The sequence below is a fragment of the Aotus nancymaae genome, unplaced genomic scaffold (assembly GCF_030222135.1).
Source record: "Aotus nancymaae isolate 86718 unplaced genomic scaffold, 86718_ANA_hifiasm-v0.15.2.pri h1tg000019l, whole genome shotgun sequence".
NCBI lineage: Eukaryota > Metazoa > Chordata > Mammalia > Primates > Aotidae > Aotus > Aotus nancymaae.
The window spans coordinates 60,555,936-60,576,604 of record NW_026988431.1 but is presented as its reverse complement, the minus strand read 5'-3'; the positions used below and the strand labels follow the sequence as shown (position 1 = coordinate 60,576,604).

At 46.6% G+C, this 20,669-nt stretch overlaps 1 protein-coding gene across 5 annotated transcripts in view; it reads right to left on the bottom strand.

The window, feature by feature from the left end:
• The window catches only part of GPR160 (G protein-coupled receptor 160), a 40,785-nt gene extending 23,121 nt beyond the window's left edge, over positions 1-17,664 (bottom strand). For 2 of the 5 annotated variants that reach the window (XM_064378912.1, XM_064378911.1), the window contains exon 1: positions 14,925-15,436. The gene's annotated coding sequence lies outside the window, so the exon portion shown is untranslated. Of the gene's footprint in view, positions 1-14,924; positions 15,437-16,763; positions 16,852-17,589 lie in introns of those variants that run through there. The other 3 variants (XM_012470984.3, XM_012470985.3, XM_012470983.3) reach the window with 3 other exon arrangements.
• Between the last annotated feature and the right edge of the window lie 3,005 nt (positions 17,665-20,669).

The window sequence follows — 20,669 nt, the reverse complement described above, 5'->3', positions numbered from 1 at the left end:
CTCTGCTTCCCGGGTTCAAGTGATTCTCCTGCCTCAGCCTCCCGCCTCAGCCTCCCGAGTATCTGGGATTACAGGCACGGGCCACCACACCTGGCTGGTCTCGAACTCCTGACCTCAGGTGATCCGCCCAACTTGGCCTCTGAGAATGCTGGGATTACAGGTGTGAGCCACCGCGCCCCGCCTAAAAAGAGTTTTTAAAAGAACATCTGAACTGGAGATTGCTTCCTGGTTCTCCTGGTTCTCAGTGATTATCATGTCTTAAGGAAAATAAAGGGCTTAAGCATACAATGATCTGGAAAGCAGCAATCAGAAATCTGTGCTCACTAGTCCCTGAGACCCTGCTCTCCATCCCTGGCTTCTGCAGGTGGCTCCTCGTATGACTCAACCACCAGAGAGGTTATGACATGCTTCATGCTTAGCTGTTCATGCTTTCTGAAACCAGGGTTATTCGTCATTGCTGATAAAGTGAACCAGACCAACCACCTACGGGAGATCCCTTTTCTCACCATCGCACTGTCAGGGGTAACCCGCGCAATCAGCCAGGGTCCCGTTCTCCCATAAATCTTTCCTAACAGTATCCCAGAACTATGCCAGCTTGCTCTGCTACCATTCTACCTGTTTTGTGTCCATTCTCTCAGGATTCAGAAATATAACATACACATTTCCTAAGATTGACTTTTTTTATACCCATACAGTAGAATATTATTCAGCCTTAAAAAGAAGTAAAATTCTGGAGAGGTGCAGTGGCTCACATCTGTAATCCCAACACTTTTGGAGGCCAAGGTGGGCAGATCACCAGAGGTCAGGAGTTTGAGGCCAGCCTGGCCAACATGGCGAAACCTTGTCTCTACTAAAGATAAAAAAAGTAGCCGGGTATGGTGTCAGATGCCAGTAATCCCAGCTACTAGGGATGCTGAGGCAGGAGAATCACTTGAATTTGGGAGGCAGAGGTTGCAGTGAGCCGAGATAGGGCCACTGCACTCCAGCCTGGGTGACAGAGCAAGACACCATCTCAAAAAAAAAAAAAAAAAGGAAATTCTGATACATGCTAAAGGTGGATAAACTAAGACATTATACTAAGTGAATAAGCAGACAGAAAATAACAAATATCGTATGATTCCACATATATGAGGTACCTAGAGTAGTCAAATTCATAGACAAAAAGTAAACAGTGGCCAGGGGCTAGGAGAAGGGGAGAATGAGGAGTGATTGTTTAATGGTACAGGTTTTCAGCACAGGATGAAAAAGTTCTGAAGATGAATAGATAGTTATCAGTTGCACAACAATGTGAATGTACTTAATGCCATGATCTGTGCACTTACAAATGGTTAAGACGATAAATTTTAGGTAAATTTTACCACAATGATTTGACCTGAGCAGTTCAGTCCTTCTACTCTGCCAGAAAGTGATGATGTTCTCTTAGCCCCTACAACCCGCTTCAATGTCTGCAAAAGCAACTTTGAAGACATCGTTTTCTGGATACCTCTGGGACCTCAGGGCCTTTGTACTTGTGGTTCAGAGGACCATTCTGCAGGGGACGGTCTTTCTTATACCATGTAGCTCACCCCCTCAACAGCCTCAAGTCTGTACCTAAACTAGACTAATTTTTTTTGAGACTTTTTTTTTTTTTTTAATCATGAGACTAATGAGAGTTTAAGAGAAGTTTTTTGGGCAGGCAGGGCTCTCAAGCCAAATAACCTACACACACACACACACACACACACACAAACACACACACTCTGCATTTTTAGCTTATAAGATATTTTATGGAGATTGTCTTATTCAAATTGTCTAAAGCATGTTCCTGAACCTGTATTCCATGAACAATGCCAAGATATTCAAGTGTTAAGGCTGAGTAATTTAAAAAAAAATCCCAAAATGGGCAATTGTTGTCTTTTCCCTAACTTGAGGTGAGGAGAAATTGCCAATAGGTGAAAAAGAAATCCATTTATATTACCAATACAGAAAACAAACGTATGTCCATCTTGAGAGATGCAGAAAAATCTTTGGACAAAATTCGGTAACGATGCATGATAAAAATCTCTCAGCAATGTAGGAAATTGAAGGTTTCCTCAACCTGCTAAGAAACATCTATAAAAAATCTACAGCTATCATTATACTTAAATGTGAAAGACTGACCACTTTACCCCTAAAATTGGAAACAAGATAAGGATATCTGCCCTTACCAATTCTACTCAACATTTTAGGGTATCCTGGCCCATTCAGCAAGGCAAGAAAATAAAAGAAAGGCATACAGACTAGAAAGAAGAAGATAAAACTATTTGTAGATGACATTCATGTATATTGATAATCCTAAGGTACTTACCAAAAATCTACTGGAATTAATAAATGAATTTAGTAAGATTACAGGTCAATTTTTAAAACCACATTGCTAAATATAGCAACAAAATACAAAAATTAAGTAAAATATGTCATTTACAATAGACCCAAAAACACAAGATAGGAATAAATTTTTATAAATATTTACAAAATGTCAATGCTAAAAGCTACAAAACACTGCCAAAAAAAAACTAAAGACCTTAGTAAATAAAGATATGCCATGTTCATGGATACGAAGATTAATACTATTAACATGGCAATTCTCCCCAGACTAGTTGATTCAATATAGCTCTGATCAAAATCCAACTGGGCCTTTTTCTTTTATATATATATTTTTTTCTTCTTTCTTCTAGAACTCTTATGGCATTTTTTCTTTTTTAAAGATACTGACAAGCTGATGCTAAAATGTATATGAAAATACAAAGGTCAGAATAGCCAAAAACAAAAAAACGAAGTTGGAGGACTTACACTACCTGATTACAAGACTTAGAAATTACAGAACTCCAGACAATGAGCCTCAGAACAAACAGGCTGACAGAAGAGAGTTCAAACCCGTCCACTTGATTTATAAAAAGTACCAATGCCATTCAATGGAGGAAAGGAAAGTCTTCTCAACACATTGTGCTGGACTAACTGGGTAACTGTATGAAAGAAAAAAGGACTTAACCCCACCCCACGCCATTAACACAAATTAACTCAGGAGAGATCACAGGCCTAACTATAAAAGGTAAGACTCTACAAGGAAAACAAAGGAGGGTATGTTTGTAATCCTGGAGTGAAGACTTCTCAAGCAAAACACAAAAAGTGCCAAATACGAAAGAAAAAAACTTGATAAAGTAAACTCATTACAATTATTCTTTTCATCATAAGAAAAAGATAATAACTGGGAGAAAATGCTTATAACACGTATCTAACAAGACTTGTGCCCAGACTGCCAGACTACATATATAAAGAGTGCCTACAAACGAATAGCAAAAGACAAACTACTCAAACAAAAAGGGGCAAAATACTTGAAAAGACACTTCAGAAAGAATATGTACACGTGGTCAACAGCACACAAAAAGGTACTCAACATAATTAGTTATCGGGATAAAGCTAATTAATATGACAATCACATATAATTTCACATCCATCAGGACTAAAATCAGAAAGACCAACAATACCAAATACTGGAGAGATGTACAGCAAGTAGAACTCTCATACACTGCTGTTTGAGGTATAAGATCGTCCATCCCCTTGGAAAATAGTGTGGCATTTCCACATACACTTATCCTATGATCCAGTACTTCTACTACTAGATATTTACCTAGGAGTAATTAAAACATGCCGGCCAGGCGTGGTGGCTCACTCCTGTAATCCCAGCACTTTGGGAGGGCAAGGCAGGCAGATCACCTGAGATCAGAGTTCGAGATCAGCCTGCCCAACATGGTGAAACCCCGTCTCTACTAAAAATACAAAAATTAGCCAGGCATGGTGGCGCACGCCTGTAATCCCAGCTAGCTGGGGGCCTGAGGCAGGGGAATCACTGGAACCTGGGAGGCGGAGGTTGCGGTGAGCTGAGAATGCACCAGTGCACTCCAGCCTGGGTGACAGAGACTCCATCTCAAAAACAACAACAAAAACATGTCCACGAGAAGTCTTGTATAAGGTTAGGCAAGTATTTATTAGACATGAGATTAAAAACACAAACCATAAAAGAAATCAACAACTTAGGCTTCACCAAAATTTAAAACTTATTTTTTTCTTTAAAAGGCACCATTAGCGAAAAATTCATGGGTTTGGGGAAAATATTTTCAAACTATATATTTGCTTTTTATTTTTTGAGATAGAGTTTCACTCTGTAGCCCAAGCTGGAGTACAGTGGTACAATCCTGGCTCACTACAACCTCTGCCTCCCGGGTTCAAGCCATTCTCCTGCCTCATCCTCCCGAGTAGCTGGGACTACAGGCGTGCACCATCACGCCCAGCTAATTTTTGTATTTTTCGTAGAGACGGGGTTTCACCATGTTGGGCAGGCTGATCTCGAACTCTGATCTCAGGTGATCCACCCGCCTCAGCCTCCAAAGTGCTGGGATTACAGGCGTGAGCCACTGCACCCAGCCCCAAACCATATATTTGATAAAGAATTTGCATCCAGCCGGGCGCGGTTCATGCTTTCTGAAACATGCAGCACATGCCAGTGGCTTGTTCATTTGTGTTGCTGAATAGCATACAGCTTCATGAATGTTCTACATATTATTTATCCATTCACCACTTGATGAACATTTCAATTGTTCCCAGGTCTTGGCCGTTAACGAATAATGTTGCTATGAATAAGATAATGTTGCTATCTGCAAGTGTTAATATGGACCTTATTTTTATTTCACTTGCGTAGATGTGTAGTGTAATTGCAGAGTCATGTGGTAAGTTTATGTTTAACTTTTTAAGAAACTGACAAACCATTTTCCAAAAGCAGCTGTACAATGTCCCACTAACAGTGTATGAGGGCTCTCTACATTCTTGCCAACATTTGAAATTGTTAGTCGTTCTTACTCAAGATATTCCAAAGGATGTGTAATGGTGTCTCATTGCAGTTTTAATTTGCATTTCCCTAATGACTGATGATGTTGAATTCCTTTTCATGTGAGTATTAGTTACTTATATATCTTCTTTTGTATTGGATAGTCGATCTATATCCATACAGATATTGATATATATCATCTTCGATGAAATGTCTAATTACATTTTTGCCCCATTTGTAAATTGGGTTTTTTCTCACCATCCTCTTATTGAGGTTTAAGAATTTTAAGATATATTTCTGGATGCAAATTCTTTTTTTTTTTTTTTTTTTTTGAGACGGAGTTTCGCCCTTGTTACCCAGGCTAAATAAAGTGCAATGGCGCGATCTCGGCTTCCTGCAAACTCTGCCTCCCTGGTTCATGTGATTCTCATGCCTCAGCCTCCCAGGCAGCTAGAATTACAGGTGCTTGCCACAATACCTGACTAATAATTTTTTAAGAGATAGATAGAATCGTGCAGTGTTGCCCAGGCTGGTCTCAAAATCCAGGGCTCAATGATCCTCCCACCTTGATTTCCCGAAGTCCTGCTATTACAGGCGTGAGCTGCCACGCCCAGCTATGGCAACTTTATTCACAATAGTGCAAAACTGGAAATAACACAAATGATCCCAAATGATCATCAAAGGAGAATGGCTAAACTGTGGCATATTCAAAGATGTAATATTATTCACCAATAAAGAATTATGGAACCACACCGTATAAATCTCAAAAGCATTCTACTGAACAAAAGCAGCCGCTTCTGTTCTTCTGCTGTATACCATATCACATGCATATGAAGCTGAAGAACAGACAAAGCTCATTGATGGTGCTGGAAATCAGAACAGCAAGTGCCTCCGGACTGATCGCAAAGGGGCGTGAGAGACCTGCCTGGAGCATGAAAATGCTCTGCGTCCTGACAGGAACGGTTGTTTGCACAGGTGCATGCATTTATCAAAACTAAACACTTAAGATCTGTGCGTTTTACTGTATGTACCTCAACAAATGTTTAAATACTTAAAAATGCCCCCCAAAAGATATACTACTAGACAAATCAGCATCAATTAATACACGAATTTTCAGGAGGTACAGGTGTGTGTTTCTGTTGTTCATGTCAAATAGTTAATATAAATGGCTGATGAATGATTTGATACTCATTTTAAAGTGTTTTAATTATGTCGTGATACAAACAAAAATACATTTAATATATGTAAATAATGAAACAATCAAACTTGTTGTATATTAATTCACTTATTTACTCCAAAAATTCTTATGGAGGGTGAAAAATTTATTCCAGGCATCAAAGTTCCAATTGTGACTCAATCACATATATAACACTGACGTTTCAATTTTAAAAAATGTTATCGTCAACTGGGTGTGGTAGCTCACGCCTGTAATCCCAGCACTTTAAGAGGCTGAGGCGGGTGGATTGCCTGAGGTCAGGAGTTCGAGACCAGCCTGGCCAACATGGTGAAACCCCGTCTCTACTAAAAATACAAAAAATTAGCCAGGTGTGATGCTCATTGTTTCTATTTTTAGTAGAGACGGGGTTAGCAGGATAATTCTTCTCCTGCCTCAGCCTCCTGAGTAGCTGGGATTATAGGCGCCCACCACCACAGCTAGCTAATTTTTTGTATTTTTATAAAAATTTGGAGGTGGAGGATGAAGTGAGTCAAGAATCCACCATGGCACTCCAGCCTGGTCAACAAGAGTGAAATTCTGTCTTAAAAAAAAAAAAGTGGTATTCTGAGTCTGCCTTTCAGAATAAAGTTTACTTCATATCAGTTTCCTGGGCTGCTGGCCAGTGGAAGTAAATCTCAAAGAACCGAACAGTCTCAGACTTGTGAAGCAAAAACAAGTTTGGTGGCAATCAGGTCCAGCCGGCTCCAGACTGACCAAGTGGTCATTTCAGGCCTCCACAACCGGCTCTGGCTCTTGAGCCACAGGAAGATGGGTGCTGGGAGGACAGGCTACACCGTGTGGACACAGCCTGAGGAAAGCTGTTGCCTGGTCAGGGACATCTACGGTGACTCAGGGCTCAGGCCAGGAGGAAAGGAGCGCCGTCACCACAGGCAGCTTCCATCCTTCCAGCACTGCCTTTCCACTGCCCCAGGTCCCCTTTGAGTGCCCCTCAGAGCTGCTCTTCACCAGGCCTGGAGGTGTGATGTGAATGAGGCATGACCCTGCTCCTTGGAGTCTGTCTACAGCCCACACTGCCCAGTGTCTGGGAGGGTACAACGTCAAGGCACTTCCTATACTCCTGGGGCATGTTAAGGAGGGTTTAAAACGTTCCTGCCTTTTGGCCCAGTGCCTGCACTCTGGTAATTTATCATAAGGAAATCATGACTGCGTAAGCAGCTTGCTTCGGCATACTTAGAATAGCGCACAGGACTCCCATCCCCAGAAGATCAAAACGACTTAATGTTAACAATAGGGAATGAGTTGAATGAATTATGATACAGTCATAAGAGGGACTACCACCTGCAGCCATGGAAGATCAGCTTGACAGAAAAACCAAGTAACCAATGCTGACGACATTCTGTTAAAGGACAGGAGCGAGATAAAGCTGTGTGTAGCAGGGCTTCTCACAGGAGGGTGAGATGGGACCCTGCCGTCCCCTGAATCGGTGTTCCTGAGGGGAGCCTGCTCTTGTCCTCAGTCTGACATTAAGGGAGACAGGGGTTGCAAACCAGTGGTAGACACAGTGGTACATCCCAATATCGGGGAAATAGGAAAAATGTATGTATAGTCACAGATCAGAGGTAAGTAATGCCAGCCTACCGTGACTGGTAAGGTTGTGGCCTTCAGGACTAATACTTCTGAAACTTGAATATGGGTCTTGTTAAAAGGCAGATTCCGATTGAATATGTCTGGGATGAGCCTGGGATTCTGCGTTTCTAACGAGCTCCCAGGCGATGCCATGCTGCCAGCCCATAGCCCACACATGAAACAAGCCTGAATAAGAAAGAACCCGGCGGCACGAACAGCGACTGTCTCTGGTTGGTGAGGACAGAGGTACGTGTTCACCTTTTACACTGTCCTGTATCCGCCACAATGCAAATCTGTTGCTTTTATGATAAGAGGAAAAATTTCCAATGTGTGAAACCTGTGACTCAGTAATTGTTCTTACAGGAACCCATCTCACATCATGTGAAATGGGTTTATGTGCCTTCAACTGGGAATGATGTAAAACATCAAAAGAGGAGCAACGACTTAGTTCTCTAACATTTTAACAGAATGGCTAAAAAGACTAAAATAGCACGCAGTCATTAACAATAATGTTTACAAAGACATGGGGCATACAATGATATTTTTTATTTTAAAGTTTTATTTTTAAATTTCAATATCTTTAGGTATACAAGTAGGTTTTGGTTACATGGATGAACTGTATATTGGTAAAGTCTAGGATTTTAGGGCACTCATCACCCAGGTGGTGGACATGGTACCTGACGGGTCACTTTTCACCCCTCATCTCTAGGATTTTAGGGCACTCATCACCCAGGTGGTGGACATGGTACCTGACGGGTCACTTTTCACCCCTCATCTCTAGGATTTTAGGGCACTCATCATCCAGGTGGTGTACGTGGTACCTGACGGGTCACTTTTCACCCCTCATCCTGCCCCCTGAGTCTCCACAGTCCATTGTATCACTCTGTAGGCCTTTGCGTACCCATAGCTTAGCTTCCACTTACTTATAAGTGAGAACATACGGCATTTGGTTTTCAATTCCTGAGTTACTTCACTTAGAATAATAGCCTTCACGGGCGTGGTGATTCACACCTGTAATCCCAGCACTTTGGGAGGCTGAGGCGGGTGGATCACCTGAGGTCAGGAGTTTGAGATCAGCCTGGCCAACATGGTGAAACCCTGTCTCTAAAAACACACAAAAATTACCCGGGCATGATGGTGGGTGCCTGTAATCCCAGCCACTCGGGAGGCTGAGGCGGGAGAATCACTTGAACCCAAGAGGCGGAGGTTACAGTGAGCCAAGATTGTGCCACTGCACTCCAGCCTAGGTGACTGAGCAAGACCCTGTCCCAGAAAAAAATAATAGCCTTCGGTTTCATCCAGGTTGCTGCAAAAGATACTATTTTGTTCTTTTTACAAAAGAAAAGTATTCTACAGTGTGTATGTGTGTATATATATCACATTGTCTTTACCCACTCACTGGTTGATGGCACTTAGGTCCATTCCATATCTTTGCAATTGTGTATTGTGCCATGATAAACATATGCATGCTGGTGTCTTTTTGATATGGTCACAATGATAAATTTTAATCAAAGTATAGCAACTATGTTAAAATTCTAACATAAAATGAATTGTTCATAAAATGTTAAAATTTTTTAAATTTATAAAAAAACAAAACAAAAAGGAAATATACCAAATCCTAAGTTAATGCTTTCAGATCCTTGGATGGTGGGTCATAAAAGACTTTTCCCTTTAAACCTTCCAGAATACAGTAAAGTTGAAGGCAGGCAGGATCAGGAGGCAAGGGCGGCAACGGAAAGTGGCAGAGGCCATGGAAAGAGGAGAAAACCTTGCGGGGCTTGCGCAGGAGAGAGAAGGTTTGGGCCCAGCAGGGAAGGCGGCCAGGGTGTGGCGGGTATAGACTTCTCACTGCAACACCTGGCTGAAAGCGCAGGGGAAGGGCGAAGGGTCAGGTGAAGCTAGGCTGGACTCTGAGGCTTTGGGTCTGCACCTGGGGCAGGAGGGCGACTCCAAAGCCTACTGCCTCTCTTCCTCCCGCTCCCCTCGCTGAAGGGGACGGGGCAGGAGCTGTCAGCAGGGGAGACCTCTGCCCTGCTGCTTGGAGCGGATCACTGGCCCTCTGTTCGGCTTCCCTGGGCACCATGGATGCTTTCAGTTTCCCAGGAACACCTTAGCTATCAATCTCCCTTTTTACTCCCTCCTCAGAATTACTTAAGGGCATAAAGAATAAGAACTCATGCTACCTCTCGGAGGAAGTAAAATGAAGGCATTCCGTGTCCTCATTTCTGGCCTGAACCTGGGTTCACTTCTGTACCTCTCCTGACAGGCAGCCCAGAGGGAATGGAAGCAAGTACAAACACACAGAAACCTGCATTGCTCGTTTAAAGATCAAGCCACACACAGCCCCTTTAAGAGCTATAAAATATTAAATAAGCATTAGTTGCCGGGCGCGGTGGCTCACGCCTGTAATCCCAGCACTTTGGGAGGCCCAGGCAGGTGGATCACGAGGTCAAGAGATCAAGACCATCCTGGTCAACATGGTGAAATCCCGTCTCTACTAAAAATACAAAAAAATATTAGCTGGGCACGGTGGCGCGTGCCTGTAATCCCAGCTACTCAGGAGGCTGAGGCAGGAGAATTGCCTGAACCCAGGAGGCGGAGGTTGCGGTGAGCCGAGATCGAGCCATTGCACTCCAGCCTGGGTAACAAGAGCGAGACTCCGTCTCAAAAAAAAAAAAAAAAAGCATTAGTTAACAGCATGTATCTTACTTTTCCAAGTTAAAAAGCCTCTCAATGTATCTGTTCTGTGATTTTACTACTAAGGGGCAGGTCAGACACTGTACTTCGCTGTGTCTGTGTCAGGATTTCATAAAAGGCTGTTAGCCCCTCAAACGTTCCTATTAGATGTGCTTATCCCCAGGTGACAGAAGAGGCACTGGCTGCCCAGGAGACCTAGCCTTAAACCCCTGCCAGGCGGTGGCATAGCTGAGGCTGGGACTCCTGTGTCCCAGCTAACACTAGCCTGCTCTCTCACGAGGGGGTGGAGTTTGTGTCCACACGAATGCGAGGGGATTCCAACTCCTTTCCGCAGTCACCGGAGATCACAAGCTGTGGCCCGGGTCTCATCAGTTCCAAAGCTGCTGCTGCATCAAACACCCTGTTAGCATTTGTCATGGGGAACATTTCCCTGAGGCCACGTGGCAACCCTGATGGGCAGACCATGGCTCACTCCAACAACAGAGGTCAGAGCCGGGACGCATTTCTTCCCTGTGCTCTTTCTTCTAACATCGTGTGGGGGAAATTCCCCAGGAAAAGTGAAAGTAAAGGAAGCAAGCCTCTAACAACAGCAGCAAACTCACAAGACATCCCACTCCATGCCAGGCACCGTCACAAGCACCTGACGTGCCGTCGAACTGTCACAGCCCTGTGATGTGTGTATTATTATTACTTCTATCTTGCGCAGAGGAAACTGAGGTACAAAGAGGTTTTAAAAATGAGTCAAGGCCGGGCGCGGTGGCTCACGTCTGTAATCCCAGCACTTTGGGAGGCTGAGGCGGGCGGATCACGAGGTCAGGAGTTTGAGACCAGCCTGGCCAATATGGTGAAACCCCATCTCTACTAAAAATACAAACATTAGCCGGGCATGGTGGAGCATGCCTGTAGTCCCAGCTACTTGGGAGGCTGAGGCAGGAGAAAATAGCTTGAACCAGGGAGGCGGAGGTTGCAGTAAGCCGAGATTGCGCCACTGCACTCCAGCCTGGGCAACAGAGCGATACCCCGTCTCAAAAAAAAAAAAAAAAAGAGTCAAGGTCATACAGATGGTGGAATAACCAGAAATGAAACCCCGTGATCCAGCTGAGTCTACACTCAAGACTGCCCTGCCCTGCCTCACCCTGTTTGCTCTGGCTAATAATCAATCAACTCACTCTTCCTTGACAAGGGGTTAATCATCACCCGAGAGAACACACACCCACAAACCTGACTTCCAGAATTCTCCAGAAGGGATCCCATCAAGGAGCTAGTCCGGCATTCACAAAAATAAACGTGTCGGCCTCTGAACTCACTTCCTTTGGCCAAAACCAGGTGTTTCACTCGGAGCCCTTGTTTACGTGCTGTCCCTTCACATACACACCTAGACTGACCACTCGGGTGACAAAGGCCCACAACAGCACCTGACGTGTCCTCAAAACCACTCCACAAGGCTCACGTCTGTGGCGTTTGCTCTTCTCATTCTCCTACACAGCACACACACAGGGGAAGAATGCAGAACTCACGGGAAGGAAAGAGAGATCTAAAGAGAAACTTCAACTGTCATGAAACTCCAGCTATTGACAGAGGGAGACCATCTGTCCCATGACCCTTAACTGAAAGTTTCAAGGCAAGGAAATTAAGCCACCCTGGGAATTGCCTCACAGAAACCCCTTGAAGGCTGGACTATGCAGGCGCCTCAGCTCTTCATCCCTGCAGAGCTTTCTGTGGGGGGAGGGGGAAGGAGTTAACTTGTCATCAGCCGGAGAGTGGTGGGCAGAGAAGGACAGGGGAGAGGGGCCCTTCGCAAGTCGTAGGAACCCCTCAGAGCGGCTGGGGTCCAGCTCAGAGCAGCTACCGAAGGCTGACGCACAACCTCAGGATCCACACAGGTCCCAGAGTCAGGGTGCTTAAAGGAGAGGGGTTCAAGGGCTTCTTGGTGCCCCATCCCTGCAGGACACCCTGGAAAACCCGAGGTGCACGAGCCCCCCCTGCCTAATCACAAAGACCTAATGGTGGGAGTCTGGGGGCACCCCTTTTCCCTCGTGAGGACTGCCCACACCTACTCCATCCCTGGCAAACTGCAGCGGGTGGCCAACTCTCCCGTCCGGGTAAGTGAGAAAAACAGGCCACGTGGGAGAACACTGACGATGCGGCTTGTATTGGTCTGACAGGAGACTGAGCCTCTTACCTTAAAAAAAAAAAGACACTGCAGTCTCAGGGCTGGGACTACTTTAGGGACTGCTGGGGGTTGAGGGGACGGGAATGTACCACCCTTCCCTGCAGAGGCAGCTGCTCTGGTTCTGCCTTTGGGAATCGTCAGGGTAGAATATTCGAAATTTCCCAATTTTCAACGCTGACTCAATGTTTTAAACTCTATGCTGGTCCGACAACATCTGTTGGTCGGGTGTGACCCCTGCCCTGTCTGTCACCAGGACAGAAGGGTGTGGTAAGGAGACGGTCTGCCTAGACTACGCAACTATCGGGCACGTTGCTCTGCTTCCTGCTAAAGAGAGTGTGAAATTACCAGAAATAACGCAGACCGTCAAATCTGACAGAGCCGAGTTTGAATCTTAGCTCTATTTTTACTAGCTGTAAGACCTCACGCAAAGACTACAACTTCCATCTGCAAAACGAGCTGATAATACCCAACCCTAGAGATATCTGTCAGAATTAAAAAACCTGTGTGGGCTGGGCACGGTGGCTCACACCTGTAATCCCAGCACTTCGGGAGGCCAGGGTAGGTGAGATCCCCTGAGGTCAAGAGGGGGAGACCAGCCTGGCCAACATGGTGAAACCTCGTCTGTACTAAAAATACAAAAATTAGCCAGGCATGGTAGCAGGTATCTGTAATCCCAGCTACTGGGGAGGCTGAGGCAGGAGAAGCGATTGAACCCAGGAGGCAAAGGTTGCAGTGAGCCGAGATCACACCACTGCACTCCAGCCTAAGCAACAGAGCAAAAAACTGTCTCAAAACAAAACAAAACCAAAAACAAAAATGTTTGTGAAGACTACCATGAAATCTTTTTTTTTAAGAGACAGAGTCTTGCCCTGTTGTCCAGGCTGGAGCGCAATGGTGCAATCATAGCTCCCTGCAGCCTGGAACTGCTTCGCTCAAGCCAATCCACCCCACTGGCCAATTTTATTAGTAGTATTTTCTTTTTGTAGAGATGGGGGAGTCTCGCTGTGTTGCCCAGGCTGGTCTTAAACTCTTGGCCTCAAGCAAACCTCCCTCCTCTCAGCCTCCCAAAGTGCTGGGATTACAGATCCGAGCCACCACACCCAGCCCATGAACTTTTTTTTGGCCAATGCACTCTTGATAAATGATACATTTCCTTCCCTATCTCCCTAAAGAAGTGATTTAAAGCAATCTTTAGATTTCTTTTTCTTTTCTTTTTTTTTTTTTTTTTGAGGCAGTATCTTGCTCTGTCACCCAGGCTGGAGTACAATGGTGTGATCACGGCTCATTGCAGCCTTGACCTCCCAGGCTCAAGTGATCCTCCCACCTCAACCTCTGAGAAGTTGAGACTACAGGCATGTGCCACCATACCCAGCTAATTATTTTTATTTATTTTTATTTTTTCTGGAGTCAAGGTCTCACTATGTTGCCCAGGCTGACTTCCTTATGTTTCAGTGCTTCCATCTATTAAAAAACAAAATTCTCCTCGCTCCCCACTCTCCGCCTCACAGGATGGGATGAGGTGACGCAGATGAAAGCAAAGTGCTCACGAATCTGGAAGAATAACCGTCGTATTGATTGCCAACACCCTTTCCTATCATTTCTAGCCCAGCAAAGGAACGATTAGCTCTTCTAATGTGTTTACACCCTTAACAATGTGACGCAGGGCGGAATGGTGCCACATCTGTGGTGAGTCCTTAAAATGGCTATTAGCAATCAACTCTCCAGAGTCCGAATCTACCACCCTCCTACAGAGGAGAGTACAGTGAGGTCACTGTTGGTCACTAAAGGGCCTGGCAAGTTTTTCTCCTTCCATGCTCCTGTTTTAGGGGCCCAGAGAGGAAACTGAGGTACGAAATACGGTTACATAACAGTTGCATACTTTTTGTTCATGCCGAGAAAACAGAGCCACGGAGCAAACAGTCCCACTTCGTTTCAGTACCACAATGAATCCACCGCCGTACTTCCCCACGATATAAGGGGGTTTCTGCTGCTTGTCTCATTATTTTCCCATCACAGCAGTGAAATTAGGACACGCTTCAGCATTTAGATTAGTGAATCTAAAGGATGTAAAGATGTTTTAAGATTCAGGTCTTAAAACAGGAATCAAGGCTGAGGAGGTTCACTAACACTGCAACTTTTAACCGTCACAGCTTTCATCTATTTGGCTTGTTTTATATTTAAATCAAAAGGCATTAAATTCAGTTATACTGAAGCTACTAAAAAACTTGGATTTACCTTTCAGGAATATACCTCCCCTTCCTCCCTCTATTAACTTCAATAGCTCCCTCTCAGAATCGCCGCCTTTCCAAATTACTGATCAAGCAGGACAGAATGAGTAGAAATTATAGGCTAAATCTGGAGGGAAAAAATGAGCAAGCCTGAGGAAGATACAGCTATTACTCCTTCCTTACCCTCTGTCAGACACGGTTCTTGAGAAAGGCGTTAACACCATGCAGAACTTTCAGGAGTCAGTTCTTTGCTAAATATTTACATGTCATGATCCCTGAAGCAAACGAGGTAAAGATGAAAAAGGGAACACAACTGTGGGAAGATCTCTCTCAAGCAGCAGGCAGCTCCGCACTCATCCTGCGCTTTGCTCTGACCACGTCAGCTCTTCCGGAAGTGTACATAAACTCTACGTGTATACGGACACACGTGCTCACTACTCTCAACTCTATTTTTTGATGAGCGTAACTTGGAAAGGATTTAGGTAATTAGGAAAAACTGCTAACACGTTTTATACAATCCACCCGAGTGGAGGCAATCAACCACCAGGCTGGCTAATGCCCTTTGTACAAAAAAAGCTGACCTAGCTTCCACCTGCATCAACTTGATCCGCTCAGCTCTGTCACATTCAGCAAACATCCTCTGCCTTCTGAGCAAAATAAATCGGCACCTCCAGTAGAGAGAGAAAAACTTTTTATGACTGAGTCTGGAGAAGCAGGCTTGACACCCAACTGACAGAGAACGAGGGTCTGCGGAAGAGCTCGCATCTAGACTCAGCTGCAGCGCCAAACCTACCGTATCAACAAACCTCCACAGGTGGTGGTGTTCCGTTTAAAGGAAAATGCCAAACACACACAAATACTGAAACAATAGTGTAAGGACTTCCATACCCATCATCCAGCTTCAACTATTTTTATTTTACTTTAAGTTCTGGGATACGAGTGCACAACGCGCAGGTTTGTTACATGGGTGTCCGTGTCCCACGGTGGTTTGCTGCACATCCACCCGTCATCGAGGTTTTAAGCCCCGCATGCATTAGGTATTTGTGCTAATGCTCTCCCTCCCCTTTGCCCCCCGTTTCTGACAGGCCCCAGGGTGTGATGTTCCCCTCCCTGTGTCCACATGTTCTCTCCTGCTTCAACTATTAACAATCCACGGACAAGCTCCCCTCCTCTTGTTCCCCTCACTTCTCTGTTAGCATCTAAAACTGAATATTCTGAAGCAAATCCCAAAGCTGTATTTCAACTTCAGTCCGTGTCTCTGTAGGGGTTTTTAAAACCTTAATCATGAACCATTACCAAAAGTAACTAAACAAAACTATTATAATATCCTTGATACCATCAAATAATCAGTAATTTCCTTTACTCATTTACTTATTTTGAGATGGAGTCTCACTCTCTCTCCCAGGTTGGAGTGCAGTGGCCGGATCTCGGCTCATTGCAACCTCTGCCTCCCGGGTTCAAGCGATTCTCTTACCTCAGCCTCCCCAAGTAGCTGGGATTACGGGCCTTTGCCACCACACCCGGCTAATTTCTGTATCTTTAGTACAGATGGGTTTCACCATGTTGGTCAGGCTGGTCTCGAACTCCTGCCCTCCACCTCCTGAACACCCGCCTCGACCTCCCAAAGTGCTGGGATTACAGGCGTGAGCCACCGCACTCGGCCATCGTCTCCGTTTTAAAATACATTCTTTCATCAAATCAGGATCCAGCCAAGGTCCACACCTTGCATTACCATTGTTCTGAAACTGCACACAGGTCCTCCTCCCTCTAATTCCAACAGCAGCCAGGCTGATCCCCGCTGACCATTCCCAAATAGCTATAATAACTCTACTCTGGAGATACCACAAATAACTGCCGGTCTAAGAGCTTGTCAAATGTATACATACATGTTTATATTCACACACACCAAACCATTTCACTCGAAGCGATAACAATCCTGAGAGCTAAACACTCGTTCGCGTGTCTTTGGCAACGCTTCGCGGCGGGGGTTATCTCTGGGATTTAAGCAACGCTTCCCCTTACCAGAATCGTTTTGCGCAAGTGTAGCGCGAAGCCGGGGCGGTTTCTCCCGGCTGAACCTTCCTCCGGAGGCCGGGTTCGTGCGCTCGGCTCCGGACTGCAGGGGCCGGCCCTGCCACCGCCTCGAGGCCACCTGTGCGGTGGGAAAAGCGGCTTCAGCTGCCGGGTTCCCGGGGCGGTCGCAGGTAATCTAGAGGGAATTTGAGCCAGCCAGGGTGCTCGTCCAGGAACCTGCCGGGACGCCACGACCTCGGAAAACACACAGCGCAGCAAAGCCCGGGGCTTAATCCCAGCGCCAGGCGCGCGCGCCGGAGGCCAGGCGCGGGGATGCAAAGTCGGCCCCAATGAGTGCACGCGCGCGCGAGTGTGTGTGATGTTCACCTATGGGCGCCAGGAAGAGCGAGGCTGCAGACACTCATTTCCATAACCTCGCTGGGTGTGTCATGTTTAAAAACCGTCTCCCCTGGAGAGAGGGTGGCGAATGTCCAGGGTAACCCCCAAATGTCCGGGTGCGGGACACGCCCATTCCCCGGACCCCAGCTCCTAAGGCCCCGGGGTAACCCCCAAATGTCCGGGTGCGGGACACGCCCATTCCCCGGACCCCTGCCCTCAAACCCACGACGGACCCCAGCTCCTAAGGCTCCGGGGTAACCCCCATCCCGAGGCGGGCAGGCTCTGGCGTCCGCGCCCCACTCCTGGATCTTTAGTAGGGAGGATCCCAGCCCCCGAGTTCCTGCAAGGGAAACTCCTTCCCTCCCAGACGCGCCCCGCCGGGCAGGTCGCGAGCGGCCGGGGACGCCGGGCGCCCTCCACCCGCGCCCGCACTCACCTGAGGATCGATGGCCGCCGGCTGCGCAAGGTCGAGGCCCCGGCACCTGCAGCGCCGCTGCCCAGGTGACTGCCCGAGGGAGGGGCGAGGGCCCAGCACGCCCACCTGGCCCCGCCACGCCCCGCCCCGCGCGCTCCCGGAGGGGCCGGGAAGCACCGCCTGGGGACCCCGCGGCGACCCCGCTGTGGCTCAGCGGGCTCCCGACCAGGAAATGCGGACGTCGGAGCCCGGCAACCTTTGAGCGCGCGCGCCCCGTCCGGCCGGACGAAACAGGGGCTGGAGGGCGCCGCCTGCCGGCGGGACCGGGAAATATCACGGAGACTGCCGCCCCCGGCCGGCCGGGAGGGGCTGGGCTGAGAGTCGCAGAGGAACGCCCCAGGGGTCGCAGTGCCGGAGCCGTTGGGGGCTTAGTGTGACCCCCTTACTCCTGCCACGTCTTGAGGACCCAGCCCCTGTCCTAGGAGGTCCCTGTCTCCCCAGCAGCAGGGGGCCACTGGGTCAAGGCGTGTCCTCCCCTTACCTCTGCAAACTTAGAGGGGCAAAAACACGCATGGAGCTGTCGCCTCCCGTGATAAGAATGCCTTCTTCCAGAATGCCCCCCGCAGGACCTGCCTGAGGCTGTTCTACAGTTAGAAAAAATACATGTAAGTAGCAAGGGTACAGTGTAAAACAATGATACTAAGTATAGGATAGCAAATACATAAACCAGAAGCATGGTAATTTATTATCAAGTATTACGTACTATACATAACTGTATGTATTACACTTTTATTTTTTTGAGACGCAGTCTCGCTCTGTCGGCCAGGCTAGAGTGCAGTGGACCTATCACGGCTCACTGCAACCTCCGTCTCCCGGGTTCAAGCAATTCTGCCTGACTCAGTCTCCCGAGTAACTGGGATTACAGGCGCCCACCACCACTCCTGGCTAATTTTTGTAGTTTTAGTAGAGATGGGGTTTCACCATGTTGGCCAGGGTAGTCTCAAACTCCTGACCTCAGATGATCCGCCCACCTCGACCTCCCAAGGTGCTGGGATTACAGGCATGAGCCACGGTGCCTGGCCTGTGTCACACTTTTATACAGCTGGGAGCACGGTAGGTTTCTTTACACCAGCATCCCACAAACACGTGAGTAATGCATTACACTACCACATTACGATGGCTATGACATCACTAGCCCATAGGAAATTCTCAGCTCCATTATAATCTTATGGGACCACCATCGTATGTGAGTTCCACCACTGACCAAAACGTCATTATGCAGTGCGTGACTATAATTTTAAAAAGATGGTTAATAGCAAGTGTTCACGAGGACATGGAGAAATTGGAGCCCTCGTTCATTGCTGTAAAAAGAACATGAATTTATTCTAAGACTTTGAGTGGCCCCAAGACTTACTGGAAAAGCTGGAGAATCAGGCTTGAATGGTGGGAAGTGGCAAAGGAAACCACGCTGTGAGAGCCAAAGTCATGAGGTGTTTAGCGAGGACACCGGTGCTCCCTTCAGCAGGGCGGGCTTGAAATGGTGACGGTCTCACACCGCAGGTGAAGGCAGCATTACGCAGCATTTCATCCCGGGCTGCCTAAAGCCAAAGCCCCACACTCTTTACTATGAGTTTGCAATTTCTTTATTAGTGAAATGAATACGGAAGACAACTACGAATAATGATGACACAAGGGATTTGTACAGTGTCCGCACGTGCCAGATGCAGTGTAAGTGGTATTATTATTAAATGCAGCCATCATCTACAATCATATCTGTGTCTCAAACAACCAACAGCTGAGGTTGCCGGGCAATTATGTTTGTCAGGCACGAGTTCACGGTGAGCAGGTTAATCATCTCACCCCAGAGACCATCAAAGATTAGTCCCTCCTCCCTTCTGTACTAATCGCCAGCTCAGATTTTCTGATCCTGCTCTGCCTCCATTTCTAAAGCCCTTCTGTCAGCTGCATTTTCCCCACCTGGTTCTACGGTCATCAGATCTTCCCTATTTGCAGTCAGCTCTGTGAAAGAACTTCCGATACTCGGCCGCTCTAGAACAGCAGCCCTCACACCTTTTGGTCTCAGGACCTTTTAACTGCTATTAAACATTATTGAGAATGCCAGAGAGTCGTGTCGGTGTGGATTATTTGCTGCATTAGAAATTAAAACAGGCCAGGTACAGTGGCTCACCCTGTAATTCCAGAGCTCTGGGAAGCTGAGGTGGGAGGATTGTTTGAGACCAGCCTGGGTAACATAGCAAGACCCTGTCTCTATGAAAAAATTAAATTAGCTGAGCGTGGTGGCACACACCTGCGGTCCCCACTCCTCAGGAGGTTGAGACGGGGGAATCCCTTGAGCCCTGGAGTTCGAGGTCCGAGTGAACTATGATCACGCACTGTACTCCAGCCTGGGCAACAGAGCGAGACCTAGTCTCAAAAGAAAAGAAAGAAATATTAAAACACATTTTTAATAATATGAATTTTAAAACAACAATAAGAGATGACACATTAACATGTTATTAAAATAATGTCTATGAACGATAACTGTTCTTCAGAAACATTTTTGTGAGACGAGTGGCACTGTTGTACATTTTTAACAAGTCTGTTGAATATCTGGATGAACGGAGAAAGCGAGATTCTCATGTCTGCCTCTGCGTTCAATCTGTTCTCACATCACACTGGGAAGCCCCACCTGTGCTTGTGAGAGTGAGAGTGAAAAGGCGACAACATCAGCGTTATTACAAAAACGTTTTGACCTTAAAGAGATTCTGGAAAGGAAAACCGGGAAAGCCCTACTGCAAGTTGAAAATTGATGCCATGTTTTTTTTGTTTGTTTGTTTGTTTTTTGAGATAGAGTCTTGTTTTGTTACCCAGGCTGGAGTGCAATGGCGTGATCTCAGCTCGCTGCAACCTCTGCCTCCCTGGTTCAAGCAATCCTCCTGCCTCAGCCTCCTGAGTAGCTGGTATTACAGGCACATACCACCACACCCAGCTAATTTTTTGTATTTTTGGTAGAGACAGGGTTTCGCCATGTTGGCCAGGCTGGTCTCGAACTCCTGAGGTTTGAGACCGAACCATGGTGGCTCACACCTGTAATCCCAACA